Below are 12,586 nucleotides of genomic sequence, written 5' to 3' on the forward strand. Positions count from 1 at the left end.
TATCCCATCTATCTTGCTTTTCTGTTTATGTAAGCAGCCTAATATATTCTATGGGTTCAAACCTATTTGGTTCAATGAAGGCGAGTTGCCATTGCAACGGCAAAGAAACACCATCACCGGCACTGCAATTTGCCACCCTTGTGGTCCGATCTCACCACAGGCCTGTAGATTTTTGTGCCCCTATGGGGCGCAAACAAAAATCTGCGAGTCCAGAGGTGCCTTTGCATCATACAGCAGTTAATAGAATTGACCCCTATCTCTTTATAGTAATTGGACCCAGAGACACCAGACAGACCCATTTAGATGAGTATCTTTGTCGTTGGGCTTGTTGTTTCAAGAGATCCTATGTTCTGCGAGGTACATTTAGTCAAAGGGATTAAATACTTCTTAATTTTTTGCTGTTTTTTGTTGTGAGTGTAAGGATTTGCCTGTATGTCCAGAATATATATGGCTCTTACTACAGCTAGTCATTTCTCCTTGCTATACATATGTATTTTATTCCTTGAGGTCACTTAAATTCTGCCATATCATTTCTTTTTATATTTAGGTAGAATTGTTTTATTTCTTTGTATTGTTTTGGGAAGTTTCTACTAAAAAGTAGTACTCGCTGCAACATAAAAAATTCACTGAAGAAATATTCCCCTAAGAAAAGACACATTGAAACAAATGTAACTTGTTACACTGACATATGTAATCACCGAGAATGATAGTTATTACACTTGATCCAGGGTGTATCTAGGGTCCGGGCGCCCCTGGCAAAGTAAGGGGCTGGCGCCCCCCTACACTCATTTGGAATAAGGTGTGAGTATTGGAAATGGGGCATGGTCTTGTGGGGAAGGGCATGGACACAATAGTACTTCCAAATCAAATTATGCCACACAGTAGTGTCCCTCATTCACATTACACCACACAGTAGTGTCTTGTATTCACGTTACACCATCCCTCCCCCCTAACCTACCTTTCCCACAGCCTGACCTTAACCTGCACCCTAAAAAAGCCTTTTCAGTGCTGCCTAACCCTAACCCACCTTTCCTAATCTCCCTCCCTGCAGCCTAACCCTAGCCCTCCTGCCCTCGCAGCCTAACCCTAACCCTCCCACGCGGCTTGCCAGTGGAGACTTTGGCAACAACTCAATCCGGATTTTGGCATTCTGCATCACTATCTATGTTGGGATGCCAGCATCAGCATTCCGAGCAGTTTCGGGATGCTGGTGTCAGCTTTTTGACCGCCGGGATGCCAAACGCCAGCATCTTGACTGCATCCTGAATGAACTGCTAATGAGCTACTGTGAGATGAGCCTCAAATGGACCCAGCCATTAACCAAACACCATTAGTTGGATGGTAGAAGTGCTTCCTGTTAGAAAAAACATCATGATGCCATCACTTCCAAGATAAAATGATCAATTAATCACAGTGCTTAAAGTGGGCCTTGAGAGGTGGTGGAACTTACCCTCCCTCTCCCCAGCGCCCATGCAATAAAAGTATTGCGTGCACCCCAAAAAGGGGGTGTGGTCTCAAAATGAAAGGGGCGTGGTTACACAATAGTAATAATGCCCACAGTAGTAGCACCCCTAATACACATAATGCCCACAGTAGTAGAACCCCGTAATACACAATGCCCACAGCAGTAGTGCCCCTTTTACAATGACCACAGTAGTAGTGCTACTTAAGCAATGTCCACTGTACTGGTAGTGCCCCTTATATAGAGCCCATAGTAGTGGTGCCCCTTATGCAATGCCTCCAGTAGTAGTGTCCCTTATGTCCCCAGGAGTGATGCCCCTTATGAAGTGCCCCCTTTACAATGCCCTCATTAGTAGTGCCCTTAATGGTAATACATATGTGTAGTATTGCCCCCAGTAATAAAATTGCCTGTAGTAATGCCCCCAGTCATTTAGCCCCCTGTAGTTTAGCACTAGTAGTAATGCCCCTGCAGTTATGACCCTAGTAGTTTACCCCCACTTTAGTTAAGCCTCCCAGTGGTAATGCCCCCAGTAGTTTAGCCCATGTAGTTTAGTCCTCATGTAGTTTAGCCCCCAGTGGTAATGCCCCCTATAGTTTAGCTCCTGCAGTTATGCCCCCAGTAGTAATGCCCCCAGTAGTTTAGCCCCATGTAGTTTGCCCCAAGTATGAATGCCCCCAGTAGTTTAGCCCCTGTAGTTATGCCCCCAGTAGTTTGCCCCCAGTAGTTAGTCCCATGTAGTTTGCCCCAGTAGTTAGTCCCCTGTAGCTTTCCCCAAGTAGTAATGCCCCCAGTAGTAATGCCCCCTTGTAGTTTAGCCCCGCTGTAGTAATGCCTCTGTAGTTTGCCCCCAGTAGTAATGCCCCTGTAGTTATGCCCCAAGTAGTAATGCACCCCTGTAGTTATGCCCCCAGTAGTAATGCGCCCTGTAGTTATGCCCCCAGTAGTAATGCACCCCTGTAGTTATGCCCCCAGTAGTAATGTGCCCCTGTAGTTATGCCCCCAGTAGTAATGCACCCCTTTAGTTATGCCCACAGTAGTAATGCACCCCTGTAGTTTCCCCCCAGTAGTTAGCCCCAAGTAGTAATGTCCCAGTAGTAATGCCCTCTGTAGTTTGCCCCATTGTAGTTTAGCACCCTGTAGTAAAGCCCCTTGTAGTTTAGCCCCCCTGTAGTTTAGCCCTCAAATAGTAATGCCCCCAGTAGTTTAGCCCCCAGTAGTATGCCCCAAGTAGTAATGCCCCCAGTAGTAATGCGCCCCTGTAGTTTGCCCTCAGTAGTTTACCCCTTGTAGCTTGCTGCCAGTAGATGTGCCTTTAAAAAAACAAAAAGCACCATACTTACCAAGCCCCGCTCCTGAGTCCGACCGCTATGATCTCCTGGCGTACGGCTCCCTGCACTATGAGAGAGATTGAGAGAAAAAAGGAGAGATACAAACTAAAAGCGCTCCCATAAAAGCCAAGTTTACAAACACACACCCAGTGGATACATAAAATTGATTGATCACGTACACTGGTAATTCAGGAGATGAATAAAGATCCAACGTTGATTAAAGGCAGATGGATCTAATTCTCATAAAATTATAAGACAAAAAGAAAGTGCAATAGTGCAATTATCTTTGTTTAAAAGGCCTGAATTTATTTTAATATCGCACTTACACCAAACAGATGAGGTCAGTAGCATATAAAATGAATCCTCTTTGGCAGTACAGCAACAAAGGACTGGATGATAACAGTCCTAACAATGTCCAACGCTGATATCAAACAAATGCAGCTGGACCTCATAAAGAGCAGAAGAAAGTGCAATAGTGCAATTATCCTTTTTTTTAAAACAAGGGTTTATTTTTAAACAGTGCACTTACATCAAATAAATAAAATAAAAGCATACGTGTACTCTCCCGCTTTACTTGTGACCCCGTTTGAGTTTTACCATCTGCACTGGACGCTGAGGGACTGTGTTGGATCCTGGTTTCCGGAGCCGTTTTCCTTAAGGTGCTATATCCATCTGGCCCCTTCCAGACCTTGCTTCCTGTGGCTGCATTCCTCATTGGGGATTTATCTATATGCTTTTATTTTATTTATTTGATGTAAGTGCACTGTTTAAAAATAAACCCTTGTTTTAAAAAAAAGGATAATTGCACTATTGCACTTTCTTCTGCTCTTTATGAGGTCCAGCTGCATTTGTTTGATATCAGCGTTGGACATTGTTAGGACTGTTATCATCCAGTCCTTTGTTGCTGTACTGCCAAAGAGGATTCATTTTATATGCTACTGACCTCATCTGTTTGGTGTAAGTGCGATATTAAAATAAATTCAGGCCTTTTAAACAAAGATAATTGCACTATTGCACTTTCTTTTTGTCTTATAATTTTATGAGAATTAGATCCATCTGCCTTTAATCAACGTTGGATCTTTATTCATCTCCTGAATTACCAGTGTTCGTGATCAATCAATTTTATGTATCCACTGGGTGTGTGTTTGTAAACTTGGCTTTTATGGGAGCGCTTTTAGTTTGTATCTCTCCTTTTTTCTCTCAATCTATTTGTTAAGTGTAAAGGGATATACACTCTGAGATATATAATTTTTAGCTGCACCCGTGAATTAATCTGCGCATGTTTTTAAACTATTTCCTAATCTTAACTATGAGAGAGATGTCATGACGCGTCTCTCTCATAGCGCACATTAGAGCCGGGAGCCGGAATCAGGAGCTCAGTAGGGATCTCCTGCCGCCGGGCTTTCACTGTGCGGGGAGAGCCGGGTGCTGCTAGTAGCAGAGGCCGCCCCGCATCTCCCTGCGGCACTGGCACACATCGGGTGAGGTGAGCCGGAGGAGGCGGAACTGCGTTCCGTCTCCAAGTGAACTACCTGGATCATTAGTTAGTGAATTGGCCAATGCACAGAAGCCTGTAAACCGCTCGCCACGGTACCCCACCTTCTTGCAGATCCTACACTATCACAAAGTCTCAAAAATGAGAACCTGGCAACTGTATCACACATAATATAACTGCACACATGCCCACTAGGTTTGATGTGTATCTGCCATACATCTTATGGCTTTTAAAGGTACACTAGTCACCTGACACTGGCTGATAAATTACTAAGGAGCATCTGACACAGGTTTAGAACAAATTAGATTACACAGGGGTGCATGAAAAGGCCTGTGACCACGGTTAATAAGAGTTAACCAAAGATTAACCCCGCAATATACAAACAAATCTAGAAATCCACAGCACTCTCCACCCCAGAAGCGGGGTGCAGTGTCTGCACTCACCACTCATAGGGTGGGGTGCATGCAGCCCATGGTCACCAACCCAAATATATACAAACAGAAAGTTCAGCACTCACCATAGCAAGCTCACTTATCCTCACAACATCAATAAATAAATGATGGGGGTTTAGTTAGTGAATTGGGCAATGCACGGAAGCCTGCAAACCGCTCGCCAAGGTACCCCACCTTCTTGCAGGTCCTACACTATCACAAAGTCTCAAAAATGAGAACCTGGCAACTGTATCACACATAATATAACTGTGTGATACAGTTGCCAGGTTCTCATTTTTGATGTTGTTAGGATAAGTGAGGTTGCTATGGTGAGTGCTGAACTTTCTGTTTGTATGTATGTGTATATATATATATATATACACACACAAAAAATATATAATAAAAAATAATATATATTACATAGGGGGTTATTCAGAGGGGCTAGCAACCCCAAAAAGCTCCAATCCTGGGGATTGAGGGATCAGCGTTGAGCGTCCTCAAGATGCTCAGATGCTGCCCAGCTTCCGCCTCCCGGCTCCCCACCGTAGCGTGAGAGGTCATGCTGCATTGGGACAGGAGAGAGCAGCTGAAGTGTACCACCCACCACCGGTGTATGATGAGTTATGTGTGGGGGGCAGGGCGAGGGGGGGCGGCCACACAGGAAAACGCCAATCCCGGGGATCCCGGGATTGGCCTCCCTAGTGGCCCAGGATAGTCCCGAGAATGGCCTCCCTATTGGCCTCCCTAGTCTCCATCTCAGCAAAAGCCGCAACCACGATCACGGAGCTGCAGCATGAACATAGAGCTAAGGTGCTCTCTGCTTACAGAATGTCCTGGGGAGCTGCTGGCTGCGCATGCTCAGCCAACTGTGAATATACCCCATAATGCGAAAAGCTGTGCTCAAGCGCACCTACTCACTGTAGTTACTGTAAACAAATAATTTGTTATATAGATAAACAAAATGATAACAGTTTATGCTAAAACACACCGCTGTTTGCAATGGGGTAGCAGCTATTTTCAGGTGGCTGCTTAGTACTATGGGTGTTTTGAAACAAGAGTAAAGGGTACATATGCTCATCTGTTATTTGTCTTTATGGCATTACGCAGCTGTGATAGGTATATGGGGCCTGATCCTGAGTCGCACGTTATGATGATGTCGGACTTAGTTGTGCTTTTTTTTTTTTGCATAGCACATGCGCCTAAGTCCCAGTTGTGTCCATACAAAGTTGCAGTTGCAATTTCCAGATGCACACTCCGAGAAGAACATTGAAAATGTAATGGGCGTACTTGCGCAGTGACTAGGAGGTGGTTATTCAGATGCATAAAGATGGTCCATTTTATTGGTGCATTATGGGAGTGTCGCTGAAGCCATAATCATATGGAATATTTGCACCTGCCAAAGGACAGCAGTATTGATTGTGCAACCAATGGATCGTCTAAAGATGAGCCAAGCAGTACAGTATATCTGCGTCTCAGTTCTTGCACATTGGGACACACGGATGATCACCAGGGAAGGAAGTACAACCTGCAAAAGATGCAGACAAGGAAGCGCAAGCATCTGACTCAGAAACAGGCCAATAGTGTATGTGATAAAGTAGAGAGTGATAAAGTACCAGTCAATCAGCTCCTGTCATTTTTCAAACACAGCCTGTAATATGACAGTTAGGAGCTGATTGGCTTGTACTTTATCTCTCTACACTTTATCAAACTCAAAAGCTTAGTACATCTCCCCCATAATATATCAAACATTGAGGTTGGGTAATATGGCTAATCGCTTCATACCTCCATATCTCTGTGTCCACAGTACTCAAGTCTCTGTATAATAAAGGAACATACTAATAAAGATTGACTGTTTTGGTATAATTTTTTTTATTGCCTTTTAACTGTCTACGAGGGAGAGAAAAAGAGAAGTTGCCAAAAGCAACTGGTCAGCTTCTAGTTGTCATTTATCTAACACAGGGCCTAATTCAGACCTGATTGCTCGCTAGCTATTTTTTGCAGCACTGCGATCAGATAGTCGCCACCTATAGGGGAGTGTATTTTGCTTTGCAAGTGTGCGAACGCATGTGCAGCCGAGCACTACAAAAAAAGTTTTTGCAGTTTCTGAGTTGCCCAGAACTTACTCAGCCGCTGCGTTCACTTCAGCCTGTCCGAGGCCGGAATTGAAGTCAGACACTCGTCCTGCAAACGCTTGGACACGCCTGCGTTTTCCCAAACACTCCCAGAAAACGGTCAGTTGCCACCCACAAATGCCCTCTTCCTGTCAATCTCCTTGCGATCAGCTGTGTGAATGGATTCTTCGTAACAGCAATGATCCGCATTGCACCCGTATGACACGACTGCACATTGCGGTGCAGTTCTGACCTGATCGCAGTGCAGCGAAAAAATCTAGCGTACGATCAGGTCTGAATGCCCCCCACAGTTCACAAAATGACAGAAGTTGATCTTTCTCAAATGTTTGATCTCCCCACTGGCGTCACAAGGTGGGTGCGGGGGGTGCGGCCCCACCCGGGTGTTACCCTCCGAGGGGTGACACCAAAATGCCTGCTCCTGCTCAGTGGTAGGAACCGGGTGCTGCACTAGATCATAACGTGCTGCAACACAGGCTCCTGTCACAGTGCAGAAGCCAGCACTGCAGATGCATCAGTCTCCGGAGAAAGCCCGTATCCCCTGGACCCACAATGGGCCGAAAACGGGGTCGGGATGCAAAGCCACACACCCTGCCGTGAAGCCATGCCCCCTTTTCAACCGCGACCGCTCCGGGTGTTTTGCAAGTAAGTGACGCCTCTTGATATCTCCCACAACTTCCACACTTGAAACAGTTAATGTTTTGGAAACTAAACAATACAACTAAACAATAGCAAGTGTTGCTTGTAGAGCATCTGGATGAAAGTAACTTTCCAAATAAATGACATGTAAGGTGTGTTCAGCCTACATGCCATTTTTTTCAATACGTGTCCTTTCATATTGTTCTCACAGTGGATATTAAAGAGGTTAATTATTAGCTCAGTAGCAAACGTTGCAGGATAGTTCCCGAGAGAGGAGTAGAGCCGTGTGTTGATAATAAATTCTATTATTTCTGATGTCACTATAGAATGCAGCACATTTAAAATAAGAAGCTCGGATTATCAGGTAAATGGATTCGTATACTATGATACATGTGTCTCTTTAATAATGCATCTTGTAGTAACTAGCTATTTATTTTTCTCAAGTAGTGAAGTTTCTTTGTTATATTGTTTATCTTCTGCAGTCTCCTCACCGCTGTTAAGGTGGGTTCACACTAGGCGACGTGCTCTACGAGCGACATCACCTAGTGTTTCCCCTCCCGGGCCGGGGCGAACGGCGGCTGGGCGTACACACTGAGCATATGTGACATTCATATCGCTGTGATGTCACGCAGCGGCAGGGCCGTGCTGTCAGCTCTTGGAGGACAGTCCAGATTGAGCTGCCTGCACGGCCGACAGCAAGGGTTGTTAACGACACACAGAGCCGCGCATCGATGGTCGCTGGCGACATACACACTTTCTGAGAAAATGAGCGACATCGCTCAGGAAGGGTGAAAATTAGCAACGTCGCTCATTTTCTTGGAAAGTGTGTATGCACCTTTAAAAGTATTAGTAAATGTTTTCATATATTTCATTTGACACAGAAGGGGAACTACAGCAGAGAATGCAATAACTGCTCAGTGCTTCTATTACTATTATAATGATGTATAAATATTGATGATAAAATTTAAAATATTTTTTGACCTTATAAGAAGTTCTTATGATTTTACTCTTGGACCCGGATGTAATAAAATCCGAGTTGGCCGGAGGTGCGGGTTTCCAGCCGAACTCTGACATTTTTTTAAAGCAGCAATCATTTACAGTACAAGGCATGCTTTTGCCTTGTATATGATTGTCACTGTAAAAAAAACGTCCAAGTTCGTCCGGGAACCCGCACCTCCGGCCAACTCGGATTTCATTACATCCGGTCCTTAATCTCTAATTACTATGGATTGTAAGCTAGTATGCAGGGTCCTCTCAACTCTCTGCCTTACTTATTACCCAATCTCCTTTTTTTACTGTTGTGTTCCCAATTGTAAATTGAATATGTTGTCGCTATAGGACTGTCCCGCTGTCACACCCAGGGGCTGCAATGTCCCGTGGTGGTGGTTGGGGGGAAGGGGTGCACACGCATAGCGGTGAGTAAGGAGCAGGGGAATAGATGCTGTGCGAATGCAGATGGCACACATTCACAGTGCCGAGAAAGCCTGGGGGGGGGGGGGGGTAGCCCAGCATCTCAAAGAGTGCTGAGCACACCCCCACAGTGATGGGAACAGGGGCGCCACAAAGCTCCCTTTTTAGTCACGCGTGCAGGTTACCACTCCCTGAACCACCAATGTTGGGAGGTATGCAATTGTTCATTATACATGCATCCAGGAACAAGTTTCAGCTCATCTTTATCTTTTCAAAAATATTTTATATAAGTCCAACTTTTGCCCCGTAACAGCCTGAATTATTTGTGGCATGGATGGAAAAGAGTGCTAGAAGCATCCCATGTCCTGGTCCATATTGCCTTTACGTGTCATCATGCAGTTGCTACAGGTTTGTTGGCTGCACATGCCGGAAATATCCCTTTTCAAAACATCCTATAGATACTGTACTAACTGAACTGGTGACTGTTTAACTCATCATCATGCTCATAGAGCTAGCAATAGACAATGTGATCCTCCTGTCCCTGCTCATCTGACATCTCTCAATAACAAGTCACTTTTGCCCACAGACCTGCTGCTCGCTGTAGGAAAAATCAGGGTAGAAGGCAAGTCAGATGCAATTACACCCACATGCACCATACACATGGTTAAATAGCCATCACCATTATCACTGCACACTTACACCAGCAGTACCCTTGAACTGTACCAGGAGCTGACTGGCCTGCCAGCATGCCGGACCATTTTCCGCATGGCTGGACCCCCTGCCGGGTCGATGCATAGTTGCCAGCGATCGGAGCTCAGTTCCGTTTGGACAACGTTCAGAGCTCATTGCAGCAGAATAACTGGTGGTGCAGCTGGCCAGCTGACAGTTGTGCTACTGTACACTAAAGCAAAAGGCATCCAGGGCACCACACGTTCTTGACAGAGTGGGATTGCAGGTATCAGTCCTCCTTTTCCTGCTCCTCACTCACTGCCTGTGCTGTGGCTGCCTCCGCTCACCACACTGTGACTGTCCCAGCTACCTGCTCTATTAACAGGAAGTTGCCCGTGCAGGAAAGCCAGGTACCATGAGTGGCTGTTACACATGTATATTGGGGAAAATATGGTGGAGGTGGTTCATCTATACTGGGGGAGGGGGTCTGCACTCAGCATAGGGCTGGTGATCAATGGTGCGACCGTCTAAAGATGCACAAAGCATGATTATAGGATCTGCAGACAGTGACAGTGGGCATCTCAGTCTTGGCATATTCAGAGGCACAGGTGTACACCAGGGAAGGGCATTGTAATGGCATTAGCATAAAGGCGCACCTGCAGCAAGAGATGCATGGAAGGCCTCAACTGCATCCAACTCAGAATCAGACACTATGAGAAGGGATCTCGCCTGCCCTACACAGACCCCTCCCCATTAACAGACCGCAGCCCCATTAGGGCTGCTTTTAGACATTTCTCGGGCTGGTTCTCCATCCCAATCCGCCTCTGAACTGCACTGCCACTTTTCCATACTCTTGGTTAAATAGTCAACATCATTATTAGTTTGCACTTGTATCAGCACTTCATTTGGTGCAAGAGATTTGTCTTGAAACAGGTGGATTTCAGCTCACGAACTGTATATCTTGCAATTCTATTAAAATGCCCTTGATAAGTTGATATGTTCTTGCTAAACTGTGAAAACACCCCATTGCTACGTATTTATGCCAGTGCAACTGCACGTCTATAAACTCTGGAGACTCTTCTACATGAAAATTCCTGAGTCTGGGATAGTCAGATTACCAAGTCTGGCCTCTATGGTTAAGGTCTGACTTGGGATAGCTTTAGCCGCCACCCGGGGAGTTTAGGGCAAGGCTGCGGGGGGTGGAAGTTTAGGGTTAGGCTGCAGGTAGAGGGGGTTAGGCACCACCGGTGAGGTTAGGGATAGGCTGCCGTGTTGAATGGTTAGGGGGGTAGGGTGTGGAGTTAGAAACCTTAACTCACCCCTGTCAGGATCTTTAACATCAGGATGCTGGCATTGGTATTCTGACCGCCAGCATCCCGTCTGCCGGGATCTCATACTTAACCCATATACACAGTCGAGTCACATTATTTTGACCACTTTGCACATTTGATGTCGGCAGCGCGTAGCATGTGGGTTTATAAGGTGAGCCAAGGGCCATTTCCACATATATCACTTGTTGCTGTCATGAGTAAAAGGGGCGATTTATCAGAGTTACAAAAAGGGATGCTTATCGGTTTTTGGGCAAAGGGTGGCAGTATTTCTGAAACAGCGCAGTTTGTGAGCTGCTGTGGTGAAGGTGTATTGTGACTGGACAAATGGCAGCATTGAGTATAATGAGAATAACCAACATGGAAACTGCGTGCCATTGATGTGATAGGTGAACGTCGGCTGCAAAGGTTCGTCAGGGTCGACTGACATGCTACAATGGAGCAGCTCACGTCAAAATGAACCTGCAGGCTACCAGACATATGTGAAAAAAAACGTAAGGGGGACTAATCCTGCGCTTCTTAGGAGAGTCGCAATTCAAACGATTCCAGAGTTATTTGCAAAACTCACATAGATATCATATAAAAGAAAAAATATGTACATATAGTGAAGTACAATTTTAATGAAATAAAAACATAATCTTGCAGTAATAAAAACCAATTAAACAAGTATATAGCAGCATATGTGTGAGTAAGACAATAGCAGCATATACAGTTATAGCAGCATGAAATGGGACTGCAGTAGGGGGTAATGAAAAATTACCAGATGTATAGAACTGTGTGAACAGTTCAGAGCCAGCTCGCAGGAGTTTTTGAACTCAGGGGACCCGGGAACCCCTTGTGCCACGCTGTGCTGGAACGGTAAAGATGCCACTGCTCCCCCTCTTGCAGCCCTGTGTCCACCAACGCGTTTCTACCTCTTACAGAGGTCTTTGTCAAGGTGCAGAAAGATGACAATGTGCTGCTGACGAAATGTATTTAAGGTGTACCTAGCCAATTAGCACACAGCGTGAGCAGCTGGGCCCTATACAGTTGATTATCTCACCAAGTCCCATGGTCCTTAGCTGCACGCTGTGGCTCTCTGTTGCCATTACGATATCCGTTTACTTCCGGTTACGGATCCGTTTCCTTATTCAAAAATCCACTTCTACGTGTATGTTTCATCACGTCCATGTACAGTCCTGCATGATGTTCTCCACCTCTGGAGATCACCCCGGAGTGCGCAGAGTCCTCCAGTTGTCTCTAACGCAAACCGGATCGTGCCTGTTCCCGAGTCCGCCACGTCACTTCCTGTGGCATTAGTCCATAGGAATCTATTAAGAGACGCACTCCATAGTGCGTAACGTCACTTCCGCTGTAAACATAAACATAGAAGCCCCTTTGTTATCTATTATAGACAATGGGGTGCCGATACAGACATAATGTTGATAATTTAAGATAAGATATTGATGATTACCAGGGGCCTATGGACATATGTTGTAAAAAAGTATGAAAAAGCTCACTAGTAAAAATGTGCTAATTCTTATGTAAGGGCAACCGAACAAAAACGTTATCGGTGACAGGGACCTATGGATTTGTACCATCTGTGTAAGAATGTTGATGTATAAAACTTACTCAAGTTAAAAAACTTACTTAAGTTAAAAAAGGTATGTATTAAAAAATAAACAATGGTCTAAATGCACATGAAGATTCCTTTCT

The 12,586-nt window shown here is 45.2% G+C and overlaps 1 long non-coding RNA gene across 1 annotated transcript in view; it reads left to right on the forward strand.

Moving 5' to 3' along the window:
* Nucleotides 1-7,745: 7,745 nt before the first annotated feature.
* LOC134947827 (uncharacterized) overlaps nt 7,746-12,586 on the forward strand; it is a 32,237-nt gene continuing 27,396 nt past the window's right edge. Inside the window, exon 1 of the long non-coding RNA XR_010182804.1 lies at nt 7,746-7,848. This is a non-coding gene — a long non-coding RNA (uncharacterized LOC134947827). The remainder of the gene's footprint in view (nt 7,849-12,586) is intronic.

This window comes from Pseudophryne corroboree, chromosome 8, assembly GCF_028390025.1.
Source record: "Pseudophryne corroboree isolate aPseCor3 chromosome 8, aPseCor3.hap2, whole genome shotgun sequence".
NCBI classification, from domain to species: domain Eukaryota; kingdom Metazoa; phylum Chordata; class Amphibia; order Anura; family Myobatrachidae; genus Pseudophryne; species Pseudophryne corroboree.